This window comes from Rhinolophus sinicus, chromosome 1, assembly GCF_057876585.1.
Source record: "Rhinolophus sinicus isolate RSI-liver-muscle chromosome 1, RSI-T2T, whole genome shotgun sequence".
Classification (NCBI taxonomy): Eukaryota; Metazoa; Chordata; class Mammalia; order Chiroptera; family Rhinolophidae; genus Rhinolophus; species Rhinolophus sinicus.
The window spans coordinates 21050497-21069703 of record NC_142501.1 but is presented as its reverse complement, the minus strand read 5'-3'; the positions used below and the strand labels follow the sequence as shown (position 1 = coordinate 21069703).

Genomic DNA, 19207 nt, shown 5'->3' with positions numbered 1-19207 from the left:
CCTACTAGCTATAGGATGAAGGCCTGTGGGAATATCTTAGATCAGAAAGAAGTAGTTCCTTGCAGTTACAAGGGTAAAGAAAAACTCTCTCAATATTTCTAGATAGAAAGAGAAGTAACACAGCAATTAAGACTCTCAAAGTCTTTGGAAATACAGATACAACAAGGAATTCTTGTTTTATTGAAATTCTTCTTTGGAAGCTATGTAACACTCTACAGCTAAAATTGGAAGTCACTTTTCTGTCTTAGAGCATTCTCTCTACGTGCATCAGTACCCAAGAATGATTAAAAAAAATCAGAGAAATTTTCCTAGAATCAATGAAGCCTGATGTGGGAAAGGATCTTAAAAATCAACTAGTCCAACTCTTCATTTAAGATTTGAATCACTGAACAACCTCTCTGCTATAAATATTCAGACTCCAGTAATGGAGAACTCTTTTCTTCCTGAAGCAGTGAATTCTTTTAATGGAAACCTACATAACTGGTAGAACATTCTCCCTTGATGAGTGGAAATCTATTTCTCTCTGACTTCTATTTCTATTTTAACAGAAATTGAACCACGCTTTGGGGGACTCTTTTTACTTTCATGTTACATTTTGACTGCACACTAGCATTTGCTGTAGCCATAATTTAGATTCTAGACTCATAATTTTAGACATTTGTAGGGTGTTTTGGAGGCAAGACAGGAAGAGCTAGAAGCCTGAGTCTTGTGCTCTAATCCAGAATTTCCTGAATGTCTTTACCAACAGTTACTGGGTATTCATGTGGAGCTGTTAGTAAAGTGTTTTTGTTTTTTTTAATTTTCATCCTACTATTTTTTCTTGTGTACTGCCCCCTCAACAGCCTCATGAGTTGCAAATGGAGGTTACTGCTTCAAAGGTGATCTAACCTAACCTTCTAATTTAACTCTAGTGGAAGGTGAGTTCTCAAGAGGATAATTCTTATCCTAGGTCACAGAGCCAATTTATCTCACGATTGAGACTAGAGAATCCATGTTTCTCAATCATTGGTTCAATACTCTTTCCTATGGAGGAATCCCAAGACGAGTAATTCAAACAGTTTAGCATAAAAAAAACTAAAACAAACAAACAAACAAAAAAACATGATCTCTGTCAACCTAGCCCACTTTCTGCTGACAGTTTATTAAACAAATGATTGAATGACCGAATGAGTAATTATGGTTTATTTAATCATATCTAGACATGGGATGGGGGGACTATTTTTTTTTTTTTTCATTTACATTTTACAAAAATATTTAAATACTGTAATTCTATAGAAAAGCATAAAGAATAATAATCAATACAGCCACCACACAGCTTTATGAATTTGCCTCAGATTATTAAGATATATTACAGACACATTTGTAGCTTCCTGTGCATCATTCTCTAATCCATTTGCACTACCTCCATCCCTAAATTTGTTGTTTATAATTTTCAATGGACTGGATTGGTGAAGAGTTTCACAAGGGGCTTTACTATTTTTTTAATTAAGCAAATATTGTAAAATAATATTTGATTATATCGATTGGGGGCTACACAATTGTTTGTTCTTAAATTTCCATTTATGCACAGGTTTTGCTCCTAAGCTCCCTTTTTCATGTCATCATCATTTTGTCTATATTTGCATCAATTCTACATCATCTTAATTACTATATTTTCATGATAAGATCTGGTATCTGGCAAGACAAATCCTCCATATATATTTCAAAATCATTTTGATTTATTTTGGCTTTCTGCTCCTCCTCATTAATTTTAGTATATGCTTATCGAGTCCTACAAAAAACTCTGTTAACATATTATGATGACTTTAGAGTTTAAATTGGAGATAAATGCCATCTGTATGATATTGAGTTAGTCCACTTTGGATATGGTCTATTGCTTCATTTATTCACATCTTTCATATCTGTCAAAATGTTTTGTAGTTTTTTTCACAAAGGTCCTGCACATCTTTTATTAGAATTATGTCTAGGTATTTACAGATTTGTTGTTATTATGAAGAAAGTATATTTCATATCATGAGATGATATATAGGAATGCCATTGGTTTTTGTATATCAATCTTATATCTAGCAACTTTGCTGAACTCCCTAATAGTTTATAGTTTCTTTTGAGTATTCTATGGGTACAACCTTATAGACTATATGTCATTTCATTTTGTGTCTTCCTTTACAACCAGCATGCCTCTTATTTCTTCTTATTATTTTATTGCATTGGTGAGGACCCCAGTATATTTGAATATAAGCAGTAGTATATATTTTCTGTATGTTTTGACAGATAATTTTTATCAGTTATCAGTTTAAAGACATTATCTTCTATTCATGGCTTGTTAATGGTTTATTTTTCAGTCTTATAAGTATGGAATTTTATCAAATGTATTTTATTATCCCTACTGGGATAATTAAATGTTTTTCTACTTTAACTGGTTATATTAATAATTTTCCACATGCTGTAACATTCTTGTATTCTTAGGATAATGACCAGTTAACTTTCTTTAATTTTTAAAAATTTATTTTTAAATTACCACTGACATACATTATATTAATTTCAGGTGTGCAAAACAATATAGTGGTTTGATATTTATTTATCTCAGAAAGTGATCACCAATAAGTCTGTCACCCATCTGACATGCTCCATAGTTATTACAATATTATTGACTATATTCCCTATGCTGTACTTTACATACCCATGACTCATTTTTTTCAATTATAGTTGACATTCAATATTGTTTTGTATTTGTTTCAGATGCATAGCATAGTGGTTAGACATTTATGTAATTTATGAAGTGATCCCCCCCAATAAGTCTAGTACACACCTGACACTATCTATAGTTTTTACAATGTTATTTACTATATTCTCTATGCTGTATTTTATATACGCATGATTATTTTGTAACTACCAATTTGTATTTCTTAATTCCTTGTCCCTCTTTACCAGTCCCCCCAAACCCGCCCCCCCATTTAGAAACCATCAAAACGTTCTCTGTATATATGTCTGTTTCTGTTTTGTTTGTTTGCTTATTTTGTTCTTTATATTCCACATATAAGTGAGATCATATGGTATTTGGCTTTCTCAGTCTGACTTATTTCACTTAGCATAATACCCTCTGGATGACCAGTTAATTTTTATGGCCCTATGAATTCTGATATTACCAGCTAAAAGTCTTGCTTGGGAAAGGATTTTCAAAATAGAAACCACAATGTATAAATCTTGCCATTAGGGATTAAGTGATACATCTTAATGTATGTGTGCATGTATAGGTATACACACAAATTTACATAAACACATATATCTACTCACTTATACATAAACAAATATATATGTGTGTGTGTGTGTGTGTGTGTGTGTATATATATATATATATATACACAAATTTACACATATATGGAACAGAATATAAAGATATTTTGTCCATTTTATTTCAGGACAATTGCTAAAATTCTCATTGCTAGTAACATCGAATTCTAATAACCATTTATAATAACCATATATTACAATCAGTGTAGCAATGAGAAAAAAATAAAGTGTGGCTGTACAGAATTTTAAGTAAGTCCAAGCAATATTATGAACAACATTCATTTGGCTAAACACACCATGGTGTCCTCTCAGAAACATTACTTAAAATCTTTAAAGCTCATTTTCTCTTTAGTAATCATGAGTTTAGAGTGAAGTGGCAATGTAGGGGAAAAAAAAGAACTTACTATAAATAGTATTCACAAGTTCTTTTATATGGATCCACACAGTGTTGCTAGGGAACATGGATTCTTAGCACTTGAAAACCTAGAAAACCAAGCCTCTTACCTCTTTTGGCCATGATTTCTATATCAGGAATCTGAATTAAGATAGTTTGGAGATTAATTTCCTTCAAAATATTTGCATATTTGTGTGTTATGATCAACCTTCCCTAAATAAATAATTACATGTATTTAACTCATGCTTTGAAATGGGAAGATACATAATCTATTATCTTTCATTATTGGGATACCACATACATAACTGTGAAATATCAGAATAGCGGTTAATTTTATGTGTCAATTTCACTGGGCCATGGGATGCCTACATATTTGGTCAAACATTATTTTGGGTCTTTCTGAGGATGTTTTGGGATGAGATTAACATTCAAATAGGTAGACTGGGTAAAGTAGGTTGCCCTCTCTACTGTGAGTGCCTCATCCACTCAACTGAAGGCCTGAATGGCACAAGGCTGAACCTCTCTCCATTAGGGAGAATTCTTCCTGCCTGAATGGCTGCAGACAGGGACTTTGGCTCTTTTTCCTGCCTCCAGACTCGAACTGAAACATCAGTTCTTCTTGAATCTACAGGCTGCCAACCTTTGGACAGGGACTATACCATAGGCTCTCCTAGTTTTCAGGCCTTCAGACTTGGACTAGAACGAATCCATCTGTTCTTCTTGGTCTCCAGCTTGCTAACTCACCCTGCAGACCTTGACCTTGGAACCTGCCCACCTCCATAATTGCATGGGACAATTTCTTATAATAAATCACTTTCTCTCTCTGTCTCTCTATATATATCTATAAATATATAGGCATATATATTTATTTATATATATATATATAGAGAGAGATATCTAGATAGATATCTAGATAGATAGATAGATAGATAGATAGATAGATAGATAGATAGATAGATAATAGATAGATGATAGATAAATATTGCTTTTACTGTATGGTCAGGTTTGGCTGCTAAGAGTGGTTTTGTAGACTCTGTGGGTAAGGGGGGGCATCTATGGAATTAAAGAATAAAGTGAACCATTATAAATGGGGCCACTGGATATATATCTTAAATGTGTTTATATCAAAAAAAGGGCAAACATATAAAGGAATAAAGTATATTTTCCGAATCTTCATAAAAACTGCTGGGTATAGAGAAAAACTAATGTCACAGTTAGATATCAGGACAGAAGTAAACACTACCAGAATCGAAGAACAGTTCTGTATGCAAATTGAAACCACCAGGGGGAACCTAGGTAGGTGGAATATAATTACTCAAACTGAAAAGTGCTCAAGGTGCTGGACAAATAATCTGCCCACATTTTGAAAGTGCCACGCATTTTTGAATGGTCATTTTTCCCCTCACATATTCAGAAGCTTTTCATTATATTTTATAATCATAAAACATTTTAAAAGTAAATGCAATGTACAAGTCAGAACCATATCAAAAATAAGAGTAGGGTGAGGGGGAAAGAGGTACTTTTTATTGTTGTGTATATATTTCATCTTTTTACAGTGTTGAAGAGGCTTACACTTAAATAGAAGGACAGAAATGAAAAATTCCCTCTTGATGGGTGCAAATTTCAGAGCACTTTGCCGTCAAAGTAAATTACACTATTCCACTTCCCATCTCATGAAAAAGGTGTGAGAATGAGCTTTATTAGAGAGCATACTTGAAGCATTTGGTGGAATTTTAGGAATGAATTTTGATAATGGCATCGAAATAAATCTTAGGAATTATTTCTACAATTTTCTGGGAAGAATGCTCTGTGGGTTAAATAAGTCATTTCTTAAGCCATTAGGTCTGCCCTTCTGTAACGAATGCACTTGTGTGCACCCAGGGCTATCTGCTAGGGCCAGCAACTAGGAGTCTTGCTATTAAAGAAATGATGTCAGAAATGTTAATGTCAGAGGCTAATCAACAAAAGACACTGGTAATATCAAGGGGCTTATAGGCAGTGGACAACATCGTTCCTTTTATTTTGTAATAGCAAAGTGCTCGCTCTTATTACCCGCTGTCCTTAACTGGTGAGTTGGTAACAAGAAGCCCTATATGTACTTGCACAGAAAGTGGTGAAATAAATGTTTGCTTGTTTCAAACTTGCTTTTTAGATCAGACTCTTCCAAGTTACAGTGAGAACGTAAGTCAGCCTGTCTGACCTTCATGAGCTGCCATTCCAAAATAAGTATATAGACCAAATCTATATTCCTCTGACCTTCACAAGGGAGATGTCCTATCTTTTATTAACAATGAGTAAACAACATATTATATAAGAGACAAAAGAATGAATGAATGGATAGGTAAATATTTTTTTATCACAGACAAGGCAAGGGTAAATGTATGTTTGAGCTTTCATAGGACTGACTTGGGACAGGCCTACAACATTGATTTTGGATCTCAACCTGCCCCTATGGTGTAAACTTGAACTTTTTACAAAGTATCCTCATCTACTTTTACCTCTTCATGCCTGGTATGAGCACCCTGTGCTCCAACCATATCAAGTGACTGGCAGAGCCCTGAATGCACCAACTTTCACCATGTCGACACTTGCCTTCTCCCCTCAACTTGGGCTGCTCTTCCTTTACATTATCCACTGAGAAAAGTCTACTTAATATTCAACTCAAGAGTCAGCTCACCCTACATAACCTCTGTGAACGGAGTTCATCATCTCCATGAGCATTACATATTTCTATTATAGCAAGTGTCACTATACGGTGATTAGTTATTAACTTCCATGAGATAGGAGGAGCTCTTGAAGAAAAAACACATAAATCCTTTGAGTAATTAATAGGGTTTGCATGATATTCATGTAGGCAGACTTCTTTTCTGACTATCACTTGACTAGCAAGAGCTGAATTTAATGGCCAAGGATTTTCATTTCTTGTGGCTCTGCTCTTTCACCAGCATAGATTCCTGACCTTATTTTATCCTCATCCAAATGGGCTCAAGTCCAGCACTGACCTGAACGCTTCTAATGCATGGAGTGTGATGAATAGAGCTACGTTTTGCTTTCATGTCTTAGGCAAACATGCCATTTGCTTTATATTTACCTTTAATAATGACGCTTGCCTTACTTATCACATTTGGACTAAATTAATTATTTCATTTTGTCTGCCAGAGTTAAAGCTTAAGGCTAGTTGTTAAAGCCATGGAAGTAAATTTTGTTCATAGCATGAGTGACATGGAATGGCGAGAAAGGGAATTTTGAAGAAAGCGAGCTATTGACTGTGTCGCTATAAAAGAAGACATCAAAGTGAGTGCAAGAAGTGGGGATGAAGTCTTAGAAGAACAGGTGGCAAAAGCAGTGAATTGGGAAACAAGTGATTTAGATTCTCATCTTGCTTTGTCTCTAATGTCCCGTATAATTATTTTTTTCTCTTTGAGCTTCATTTTCCTCATTTGTTAAGTGAAGCCATTGCACTTAAGTCTTTTGTACCGCCAGTAAGTTTTTTGCAACATGTACACACAACTACACTAGTATTTGCTTAGTTAAAATACTAATGTTTTAACTATGTCACCATCATAAGTGATGTTAAGCAATAATATCTCTATAATCACAGATTTAATGAGATAGTTGTATATTTTAAATGCACATTAAATATATGGACATTAATGTTTTTTAAAGTCCATTCATATACACATACAATAACAATAGCTAACATTTATTTAAAGCTTACATTGTGCCAGGAGTTATTCTAAACTCCATATGTGCATTAATTTATATAATCCTCACGACACCCATTTTAATCCTGATTTTACTAATAGGAAGTTGTGGCACAGAAAGGATAATAAGTTGCCCAAAGTCATGTAGCTTGTAAGTGGCAGAGTCAGAACTCAAACTCAGGCAGTCTGTAGCCACACTTGGGAAATGATGGATTAGAAGACATCTATGGTCCTTTCCTCTCTGATTTTGCTTTCCTCTGGAGCACACTCTTGTGAGTTGCTAAGAATATACTTATGTACATATGTACTTAGCTTAATAATTTCCTTTCAAATACAGTCTATATTAGACTGTATTTGATTTTTAGCCCTTTCACTATCCATTGTCTCCTCACAATTACATGGCTTACTGAGCCAGTTATGCACAAACACAAGTCAAATTTCAATGCATTCCCAGAAATCATTTTATCTAACATTTCTATAAGAAACATTCATTTTTGACAATGAAGAGTTTATACAAAGTTACCTTTTCCCAAGGGAATTAGTCTGTCCTTGATTTTTAATAATCTACTAACCACTTAATTATTCTCAAAAGAAATAGTGTGCACAAAAATTCAGAGTTGGAAGGAGCTTGGATATTATCTGATTCCAATACCAAGCAGTGACATATCCTTTCCCAGCTTCCCTGAGTGCTGAACATTCAAGTTTTGAAGAAAGGTTTCCAGTAGGAGATACCATTACCTCCACCCCTGGGGGCTCTAGTCATTGGTAAGTATACCCCAACTCCTTTATGAAATCAGATATGCCTTTTTTTTCCAATTATAGCTGACATTCGATATTATTTTATATTAGTTTCTAGTGTACAGCATAGAGGTTAGACATTTATATAATTTATGAAGTGAGATCCCTTGATAAGTCTAGTACCTACCATACATAGTTAGTACCATATTACTGACTATTCCCTGTATTGACTATATTCCCTATGTACTTTACATCCCTGTGTCATTCGGTATGCCTTTTACGTATATATAAGCATCACTCATTAATTTTAGTGTGTTATCTTCAAGCAAACTAGAAGTTTGTTTTCTTTTTCCAAAAATTATACATACTTATACATAATATTCATTTTTAGTAAAATTAATATATTTTCATATTAGAAGAGAATTTAGAAAAGTATTTAGAAAACAAATACACAGGAGACATAATTCCAGGGATCGGCACTGTTGCTAATTTTTAAAAATTATTTTCTACTTAATGCATGTGCTAATATTTTACATATATATCTATCTTAAAATACCTTGGGATTATTCATATTCTCATATTTCCTGTGTGTAGTGAGGTTCCTCCTAAGACTTCACCATGTATAGATAAATCAATTTCAATAATGATTTGGAAAAAGAAGCATCAAAAAAGTTAAGGGCATCCACTTCCAGACAAGAGACCCAATTTGACCTCCTGCCTAAAATAAGAAGGAAAAAAAACAGGACAGAATATATAAAATGATGGTTTTCAAAACACTGGACATAAGGAGATGAAAGGCAAAAACCTCTGTGACAGCAAACAAACAAGTTGAGTCCAACGGTTGCCCAGTTTACTGCCTTGAGAGAGTTTCCAGGCTGCAATTCAGGGAATGGGAACACAGGCTGAGTGGTAGCCTCTGTAGTTGAGGAGATGGAACTGACAGTCTAAGAAGACCCAGGTGAATAGAGTTGTCAGGACAGTATGTAAAGGAGAGAGCCGCACAGAGACAAAACTTTGAAGATCTAGAGAGGGACTACTTCGACTATTAGCTGAGGAATGGTCAGCGCAGGCATATGAGGAGAGAACCCAATGATGAGGAAAGAACCACTTGAAAGAACAAGACAAACAAATGAAGAAACAAAAACTCCCAGACACAGACAATAGTTTAGTGGTTACCAGAGATTAAGGGGGTGAGGGTTAGTAGATGAGGATAAAAGGGGTCAAATACATGGTGATGAAAAGAGAACTGACTCTGGGTGGTGAGCACACAATGTGATATATAGATGATGTATTACAGAACTGTACACCTGAAATCTATGTAACTTTACTAACAATTGTCACCACAATAAACTTTAATTACAAAAAAAAAAGAATTAGTAGTAAGTGTGCCCAGTGCTCACACAGGGCCAAGAATACTCGCAGTGTGCCTTCCCCATAAGCCAGATTAGAATTCGGTACAGTACACAAATGGATCTTGCTTAGTAGTAGAGAATAATTAGCTTTAGATTTAGTACTGCCATGTTCTAGCTTAACATAGTTAAAAAGTAAGAACTGAAAAGATCAAACTGCTTTCAAGTAATTTAACTGCACCCCACAAGAAGTTCAAGAATATTTATAGGAATGAAACATACCCAGCATCAAACAAGGTGAAATTCACAATGTCTGGCATCTGATCAAAACTTATTAGGCATAAAAACAAGTGGGAAATATGACCCAATGAAAACCTCAATTAATCAATTAACTGACAGAACTGATAGATGTTAGAACTAGCATTAGAGGAGATTAAAACATTAAAACATACATTAAAATTATATTCCATACATTTAAAAAGTTAAATAGAGACCTGGAAGTTATAAAAGGACAGGATTCAAACTTCTGGAGATAAAGTTCAAAGTCTGAGATGAAAAATACATTGGATAGGATAAAGGGAAAGTTAGACAATTGCAGAAGAAAACATTAGTAAACTTGAAGACATGGCAACGAAAAGTACCCAAAATAAAACACAGAAAGGACAGAAAAAAATATTTGAAGAAATAATGGCTACAATTTTTCCAAATTGGATGAACATTATTCTTATTTTTTTCATTTAACATTATATTGCCAAAATTTTTCTTGGTCCCTATATATCATGTGAAAACATGGTTCTTAAAGACTATAAAATCTTCACCCTTATGAATATATTATGGTATAGCTAACCCTTAATTATGCTTGCAAATTTTTATTTATTGTAGTTTTTCATTATTATAATAATGCTATAATTAACCTTTTCTCCCCACAAATATTGATTTGCATCTGATCCTTGAGGTGCATTCACTGAAGTGGATTTACTGGGTAAAATATATTTGCATATATTTTAGTTTCTTAACATATACTTTTAAGGTATTTTTGAGAAAGATTTTATATATATATTTAGTATACATAGTATATTTTATATTATATAGTATATTTTACCACAGTCTAGTCAATAGATGTCATTATGAGAGAATAAAAGATATCAGGGAAAAACAGAGAAATTTAGCTACTTTTATAAGGTAAAAAACAAACCCTTTAAAATCTGCATTTTTTTTGTACTATTAATAGTTTAAATATTTTTCATGTTCATTATAAATGCCAGGTCATATCCTCAGGCCATTTTTCTACTAGTTTTAAGTGTTTTCTTAGATCAATTTGTATGAACTCTTCATATATTAAGGATACAACCCTTGGTCATATTTGTGATGAACATTTTTCAAAGATTAGCCAAAATCTCCATTTATACTTCACATGACATAATTTCCAGAGCTATCACCTCCTTTTAAATGCATTCATATTTATCATTGTTCATAAGTCCTCAATTTATGCTCATTTCTCCCGTAAACTGGTATTGGTATTTTGGTTGTAGAATATGAACCTAAGACTCCAGGTACTTTATCCTTTCATGTATGACAGAATCCTGTTCAACAGAATCCCCTCAGTTTACCTTACCTAAGAAATCTCTTTTACCTCATAAGAGAATTAAAAGTAGTTAAGATTCAATCCAATGGCTAACAACTAGTAGAAAAGCTGTGGTATGACTAAATGGAAGAAAATTTTCCTTCCCCAGGTGTGCTATGGGTTACACTTGAACCTACTCTTGGAAGAGTTAATGTCCTATTTCTAAATTATGTCTATTAGAGATCTAATTAAATGCTGCTAGATTTACTCAATACACATATCAAGTAAATAATGGTAATGGAATGATTCCTGGCCTGAGTTCCAGGAAACACAGTTTAGATATGGCTCTGCCACCTCTCCAGAATCTTATTTCCTTCCAGGCTATAAAATGAGAGTTAAATTGGATGATCTTTAGGCTTCATTCCAGCTCTGAAATTCTACAACTTGTGACTGTTTTCTAAAACAAAGATTGCATTTCCCTCCAAAGAATCATCTTCTGAGATTGCCTGTATGTTTTAGAAAGACCGCGGGTGGGAATCATCAATTTTTAATGGCTGCAGATGTTTTACAGATGTTAAAGATACAACATTTGTTCTGATAGCTGGCTTTGAAATCGAACAAATAAACGTATACTGAGAAGTTTCCAGCATTCATATAGTGAATCTGTTTGGTCTTTCATGTTTCAAGAAGCTAATAGAAACTGATGACTCTTTTGAAGTCAGTGAAAGCTCTAAACTCAACTAAAGCATGTGCCAGCCTATTGCTAATAGAAAAATCTAGTCAGTTTTTATTCCATCAGTGCAAAATTAATCAAACAAGCCTATTTTTAAATAGCATGTAAACTATTTAATTCTTAGAGTTTAGGTTATGTTCATAGCTTGTGGGAATGTTAAAGTATCTGACAACAGATTTCAAACATTTTTATGCAGTGAATGTGGTCATTTAAACAATGTATTGATGGATCCATTGGCTATTGCTGGGGGGTGGGGAAGCTTTGTAATCACTTGACTTTCATCCAAATAATAAAATATTATAATTTAACTTTTATAAATTTTATAATAATTACATTATAATCAAGCATATAAATGTTTGTATGTGTTTGTGATAATAATGGCTTATATTTGAAGACATAAAGTGGTTTTATAACGTGTTTGTTCCTTCCTGGATTGAATCTGAAACCTCTGGACTTACTTAACTTCCTGAAGAAAGAAACAATAATATGAAGGTAGATGCTTGAAAAAGTCAACTAGAAACAGTAAATGTCAAAATGTACCTTAAAATGGCATCTCTAATTATAAACTGACACTAGCAAAGCACTGGCAGTTTCCATGATAGTGCATGAATTCACAAGCTCCTGCAGCTGCCAGCCAAATCTCCAGTTTCTCTTCTACATTTGCTTTTCCTTAATGACATTTGATCAATCAACAGTAAAAACGTTGGTGTTCTCCTAAGCCACCCTACAGTTTAAAATCCTGACTGCTTCATGTTCTCTAGAAATCAGGACTGGGAGAGCAGCAAGTCCTTCAGAATGAGATCTGTACTTGTCAATCACAGCAACAGTACCCCCTGGGAAGTCGGCCTTTGCAGAGGTGAACCTGGTTCAGTCACTGGGAAAGGAAAAACCATTTCTGATGAAAATGGAGGCATAACAATTGAGGCAGCTGGAGAGACTTCTGAAAACTGGAAAGACTGGATTTCCAGGGTTTGGGCAACAAAGCAAAGAGAAGTTTATGTAAAGCAGACAAGAGAATAGCTTCAGGTTAGTTTAAAAATGGAATCTGGGGAGCTCTTACACAGAGAAAAATAATACAGGCTGAATCATGGTGGGGGAGTGAATGGAAGAAAAGCCTGACTCTGAGAGCCTTGTTGACAGAGAAATAAAGGCAGTAAAGTTGAAACCCCAGCTCCTGGAAAAACCTCACATAAAGCCTGCCTGGATATGTTCACAGCAGGATAAGCCCTGCAGCAACACTAAATAGTCCTCCTTCTGTTGAGTCCCTTCAGCTACGTGTCCTGCTCCTGAACCTCCCATGTGAAATCCCTTTCCCCAGTGTCCACTGTAGTTTTGTCACACAAAGTGTTGGTGTGAGAACCAGCAGCTTCAAGCCACCTCCTAATGGATTCTGTATTAGAAATGCAGCCTTGTGGCCCCAACTCAGGTTTACTGAAATAGCATGCCATTTTTCCAAGATCTGCAGCTGATTTATATGCCCATTAAAGTTTGAGAAGCACTGCCCTACAACATACACAATGTGCTGTCTGAGAGATTTTACTACTGCATACAAAGATGGTAAAAAGATGATTAGTGTACAGCCTTTATTCATTTTCTACACAGGTTTTCATTAAGCACAGCGAGTATCCCACAGGCCTTAGTCTTAAGGAGTTAGCTCTTGGCTACCATTTAGGGAACACGATTCTGTGCTCTGTTGTGTGAGATGCTAGGGTTACAAAGATAAGTAAGACATTGTCCCTGCCTTTAAGGAAATCATAGACATATTAGGGATTGGTCAAAGCAAAAGAAGTGTTATGGTTTTAATGATAAAAATATTCATGTGGCACTAAGGTTACAAAGAAGTAGTAGGGCGTGCACGTGAGGAAGATGATAATCAAGTTTTACAGAAATGGAAAGGCTTTTATAAAGGAGATGAGCTTGAGCTAAATCTCGGAAGAAACAGTGTGTTCTTTTTTTCTTTTTTCCAGGTGGACCACAGGGCATTGAAGGTAGCAAGATGGTAGGAGTAGAAGGCAGAGAGAACAACTTTAACCAAAGTTTAAGGACAAGAAACAGGTTGGCCTATTCAGATAGTCTTAAGTAGCTCCATATGGCTGGATTATAGGTTTTGAGGAGGCTGGATTGGGGTCTGGTGGTCAGAGAAAAGGCTAAAGAGCTTGAGAGGGGCCAGATTTAGAGGGTCTTGTAGACTAATAACCTTGGTATTGATCCTGCAGAGCAGCAGTACAGAAAGTCACTGAAGGGTTTTAAGTCAGGCAATAACAGGATCACATCTGTGTTTTAGACACCTCACTCTGGAGGATGTTTGGGGAATGGTGATTGGCCGATGTGGCTGTAGCACAAAGTACGTGGAGAAAAGCTATGACAGATAAAGCTGGACATGTAACTTTGGTCCAGATCATAGAAAATACTGCCTGCCTGCCATGTTTTGTGCTTAGTAGGCAGTAGGGAGCCACTGTAAATTAATAAGCAGGAGAATATTTTAGATGAGAAAGAGACTAAAGGCAGAAGGCCAGTTAGAAAGTTATTGCAATAATTTAGGCAAGGGGTAATAAGAACTTGATGAACCCAAGAATAGCAATTAAGGGATTGATTCAAGAAGCAGGTGCATAATTATAAGCACAGTTTCATTGCTCATTTTAGGATGGCACAATTTTATACATAAATCAGATCTTTATAAATGTCTCCATTTTCACATCCTAATATAGCCTTTACTTCTGCACCAACCACTGGGTGAGATGCTCTTCAAGTTCTTTAGGTCACCAAGCAAAAAAAGCTCTTGTTGATACAGCTCTAGGTCTATAGTTCAATTCTAAATGGAAACTGCATGCCCCACAGTCTCCCAAACTCAGAATAGGAATCTTGTCACAGAATTGCTCTCTAGTCAGCTCTTTCACTGCCCCCCCCCCCATATGTTTATGGGGAAACTTCTTGGTTATTCCTTACTCATTTTCAGGTAAATGGCATTCCCTTTTCACATTTCCAGCGCCTTTTCTTCTACTGCCACGTGTTTTATTTACACGTCAGAAGCAATGATTCCACTAGGTGGCAGGGGGATCAATCACATTTCCAGTTCTTAGTTTTTTTAAAACCAAGAGTGTGAGAGAGTTGTAGGGTAGGTACAACTTGATCACACTTCATATACTTCAACCACTGCCAGACTCAGTTTTCACATGATTTGGGGCTACAGAGTTGCGCTGCTGGTGTTAGATTACCCTGAATTTCTTCAGAAAGTATGTATATTTCCAAGTGTTTCAGTTTCACGATACAGAATATCTATAATCTGGGTCAAGCCTCATGCTTGGCTTGACTTCCAAAATAAAGAATTTCAAATGGTTATTTTCTCTTCTAATATATATATGGGGGGGAGGAGAGAGAGAGATAGAGAGAGAGAGGAGAAACGCTTGACAAGGGCCAGATTTAGAGAGTCTTGTGGACTAATAACCTTGGGATTGATCCTACAGAACAGCAATACAGGAAATCACTGAAAGGTTTTAAGTCAGGCAATAACAGGATCATGTCTGTGTTTAGAAACTCAATATATAGAAACACTACAGAGGGTCCCAAAGAAATGTACACACATTTTAAGAAAGGAAAAGCTGTATTAATTGTAATACTCACTATATACTGATAACTAAAGATGAATACAAGTCACGTTTGACTTCTGCAATTACAAGAGGTGCTCAAAGTGGTTACCATCAGCATCCAGGCACTTCTGATTACGGCGAACTACTACCTGAGCAGCGTTGACCAAAATGTCTACTGGTATATATATTTTTTGGCACCCTGGTATTTACTGGGGGTGCCGAGAAAATGTATACATATGACTTACTTGTATTCATCTTTTGTTATCAGTATATATTGAGTATCACAATTTTAATACAGTTTTTTCCTTTCTTAAAATGTGTATACATTTTTTTGGTACCCTCTGTATTATATACATAAATGAAAAAATAGGAAAAGCATTATATTCTATTTCCTATCAATTTTCCCCATATGACAACTTGCCTTCTGTCCTGGATGGCTCTATTCTTTCTAATTCAAGACTGAACAGACTTAGAGAATGATTAGAAACATTCATGCGGTACTATTAACACAAAATCTCACTGTTCTTAACTGAGCTTTTCGATTTTGTTAAGACGCTTAGCCAGAATGGAAGCTGCCCACACAATTCTTGTATGAAAATTATACTTGCTCAATAATATTCATATCTCTACCCACTTTTGAGTGGAACAGAGCAAGCATTAAGATACACACATACGCATTTGCATGAAAATATATCATACACAAATTCAGGTTTGCACGTCCAATTTCAAATGTATATCACCATACAAATGCACATTAGAAAAAGCATAAACTCTTGATGTCCAGATATTTTCCTCCCCAGGTTATTTTCCCTAAATGGAAAAGAAAATGATAGGCTTGATTTATGTAGTACCTTTTTCCATTATCTTTCTCTACAAGCAATAGGAATGGGTTGTTTTATGAGCTACTTAAAAAAGGCACAAATGCTTTCTTCCGTAACATATAGATCATAGTCAGATTGTCTCAGAAGACTGGTTATTCAGGAAGATTCTTGAAACAAGTGAAATTCATGAATATATTCTCTCTTTTATGAGTCTTTCCCTCTCTTAAAGTTACCCCAGTTTCTTGCCAGTCCCATAGCTTAGAAATTTCCCTTGCAGAGCTCGCTCAGACTATTCTCTCCAGTACCCATCCCATAGTATAAAATATTTCAATTCACGCACAAAAAAACCCCCCAAAACAGGTTTTCACAATCCTATGTTCTCGCAATAATTTAATAATTTTGTAAACTAATAGAGCAGATATCATTAGAACCATTTCAGTGAATATTATTTTTCACTTCTGAGACTTCTAATTCCTGCTTACTATTTACCTCTTATAGTTTTATTTCTTCCTGTATTTGATTAACAATTTTTTGCTTTTTAAAATGAAATTAATATATTTCTCTTTTCAAAAATATCGTATAGAATGTTCTTTGCAATTAATTTGTCTGAAATGAATCAGGCTTTGATTGTTGATTTTGTTGGCTATACTTTTTAGTTTCAGATTTCTTTATATATTTTTGAATTTTTGTTTTCAGGCACCCATCTTCTAACCCTTGCACTGCCCCCTGACCCTGGCTTTTAACAGTAAGCTTGGATCCCATCTCCAGTTTTGCACAAAACACTTTTAGCCCTTTTGTCGTACAGAAACTGAGTTACTGGATCAGAGTCTAACAGTCCCCAGGCCGCAAATTCTACTTGGATTTCTACTCCATTTCTGGTCTACTGAAATGTTTATCTGGGTTTTGAACTTGACCTTGTCTTTCAGATTTTTAGTCTTACGTTTTCTTATTGCTACCGATGTATTGTGAGCTTATGGGGCATCTTGAGAACTTTATAGTATCTCTATCTTATAGATAGAAATGAACTAAAAATATTTATTATTAGCTTGCCCCAAATTGCAAACCTAATTAGTGGTACAGTCTGGGCTCCAATTCAAGTCTTTCATTTGGCGCTGATAATCAAAATTTATTTAATCTTACAGAGAGCTGCTCTCAATGAACTTCTGACCAAGCGTGGTAAAGCAAGAAAGCACATGACTTGGAATCAAAAGACTTGCATTCAAATTCTGACTCTACCAATTACTGGTCTCTCTCAGCTTCAGTTTGTATGTTACATAATGACAGTATTACTAAATACCTTACAGAGTTGTCATGCGATTAGTGCATGTGAGAACTTCTTTAAAAAATGAAAGGACAATACAAATGTGAAGGGATTAAGAGCTAAAAGACTTGCCTTTTAAAGATATATAAGTAATATGTGTTTATTTCTGAAAATAATTTCAGATAAATATGAAGAAAAAATAATTTGTAATATAATTAAGCAGTATATTCTTCCAACTTTACCTCTCTCTCTCTCTCTCTCTCTCTCTCTCTCTCTCTCTCTCTCTCTCTCTCTTCTAAAGAGGCAACTTAATTAAGCACTTGTCAAAACTTTACCCATATATACCCATTGATTACATCTATATGTAATCAATGAAGAACCTCAAGGAATTTGGGGGAAGGATATTGATATAAAAGCAGAGAAAGTGATATTAGAGTGTTTGACAAGTGTAGTATTGGTTGCCTTAGTTTCATTTGCTATAGTCTTTATGTTCCAATCTCAAGGACAAATTTAGATTTAACCCTTTCAACAAACTATGAGGGAATAGATCTTCCAGATGTCATTGTGGCAGACTATAGAATCTCCTTTAGCTGTTTGGAACAGAAATGAGTTTATAAAAGGTATTAAGTAGCTCACAGAATCTTTAGGAGGGCTAGAAAACCAAGCTCAGAATTTCAAATCAAACATAAGGCATCCAGGATTGAAATCAACAGAAGAAATATCCACTAGTCATACCACCACACCATTCTAGAAGAACTACTCATTGGTGTCACCCAAGAGGATCGGTACCTAAGCCTAGATTTAAGACATTGCACTCGAACCATCCCAAAAGAACCAGACACCACTCCCACCATGCTTGGCACATGTGGCTGCTGCCTTCTCAGCTCCCTTCTTCCTCTAAGTTTGCTCATTGGTACCGAGTGCCAAGGAGAAATTTAGCATCAAGGGAATTTAGAAAGGAAGTTTGTTTTGTTTGTTTTCTTTTTTTGAGGCTCTATACTAGGAAGGTGAGATATAATATAACTGGAATGGGTAATGAGTAAGGCAATCTGTGACAGGTTGGTACCATAATTTCTCTCATTTTGTAAATGAGAAAACTGAGCCTTAGGTAAATTATGTTCTTTGCTCAGTGGAAAACAGTTAGCATGGGAGGAAGCCAGGATTCCAACCCAGGCATTCCACAACTTTTGATTGACTATTTGCTATGTGCCAGGCACTCTTCTAGCGACCTAGAAATATGGGGGCGAACAAAACAAGTATAGATCCTGATCGTGTGAAGATTGGTGTTTAGTGGTAGAGAATCATTAGAAAAAAATACATAATAATTAACTATGACTTTTATTACATGTGACATGACAGAAAGATATGTGAAAATAAGAAAGCATTTTAATAGGGGGTGGGGAATGTAAGCTAATTTTGGAGGACAGGCAAAGAACGTTTTCTCTAGGTTAGTGATTTGAATTTTAGAGACTGGCAAGATGAGTAGGTGTCAGCCAGACTAACGGACCGGTGCTTGGCAGAACATTGCAGACACATGGAATAAATAGAGAATGAGAAGGTCTTGAGGTTGAAAGGAGGTTAGGGAATTGAGTGTGGCTGGAGTCTAAATAATAAAGAAGGAACTGACTAGAGATAAAGCTAAAGAAGTGGGAACTCATCAGTGTTCACTGAATGAATGAATGAATGAATGAATGAATGAATGTGTGTATGCACCAGGGAGGGTTGCTGTGAAGCCTCGCAAGCTTCTTTTTACACTGAGTTCCTA

General features: G+C 35.3%; 1 protein-coding gene across 17 annotated transcripts in view; it reads right to left on the bottom strand.

Annotated features, from left to right (window-relative positions):
- Positions 1-19207, bottom strand: part of ANKS1B (ankyrin repeat and sterile alpha motif domain containing 1B) — an 895010-nt gene that overhangs the window by 477961 nt on the left and 397842 nt on the right. The window lies entirely within an intron of this gene.